Below are 870 nucleotides of genomic sequence, written 5' to 3' on the forward strand. Positions count from 1 at the left end.
TTTGAGGCCTAAGGCAATGGCCTCACTGGCCAAGCCTTAGAGCCGCCCATACTCCAGCACTGCCTTTTCCATGTATTGATGCATATTATTTATTAATATATAATTTTCTCTTTAATATATAATATTATACTTATCTTTTTTATTTAAGTTATTATTATAGTAGTATTTTAATTTATTATAGTAATAATTTTTTTGAAAAAAAACAGAGCAAGTGATTGAAATTTTAATTGGTTGTTGCCGCCTGTCCATACCACTGTTTTGCCAGCGGAAAACGAAGAATTCGAAACTAAAGCTAATCTTTCTGCTTCTTCATTCAATAATATCTAAAGTGGCAGTGGATTTTTTATTAAGAAGGATAAATTACTCAAATTATATTTTTTATATTTTAATAATAAATAGGTTAAAGAACTCAAAAGAAAGAAAATAAGTGCAATATTGTAAACCACACAAAAAAGAAGAACAAGAAGTTAGATTTACTAATCAAATATGAGAAAAGCTTTGTGATTTTTTTTTATTGGCTACTTAATATTACTATATGAAGATAATTCTATTAAAAGGCGATTTTTTGCTAATCTTCTCTTTTTTAAATGTATTATGCGTTACTTCTTCTTTTTCGACGAATCCTTTTTTTGAGATGTCCATTTCAAAATTAAGATGCACAACCACCATAGAGAAATCAAGCCATGAGATTGATGAAAGCGAACTCACATGTTATATTCAGTGACGGGTGAAATATATTGGAAAAATTAGCAAATTAGTCACAATCCCTAACTTAATTAGTAAAAACATCTACACTTTAAAATAATTATTAAAAATGTCAATATTTTAGAAAATAATTGTATCCAAATATTATTATTTGTTCTTTTCTTT

This window comes from Solanum tuberosum, unplaced genomic scaffold (genome assembly GCF_000226075.1).
Source record: "Solanum tuberosum cultivar DM 1-3 516 R44 unplaced genomic scaffold, SolTub_3.0 scf00326, whole genome shotgun sequence".
NCBI classification, from domain to species: Eukaryota; Viridiplantae; Streptophyta; class Magnoliopsida; order Solanales; family Solanaceae; genus Solanum; species Solanum tuberosum.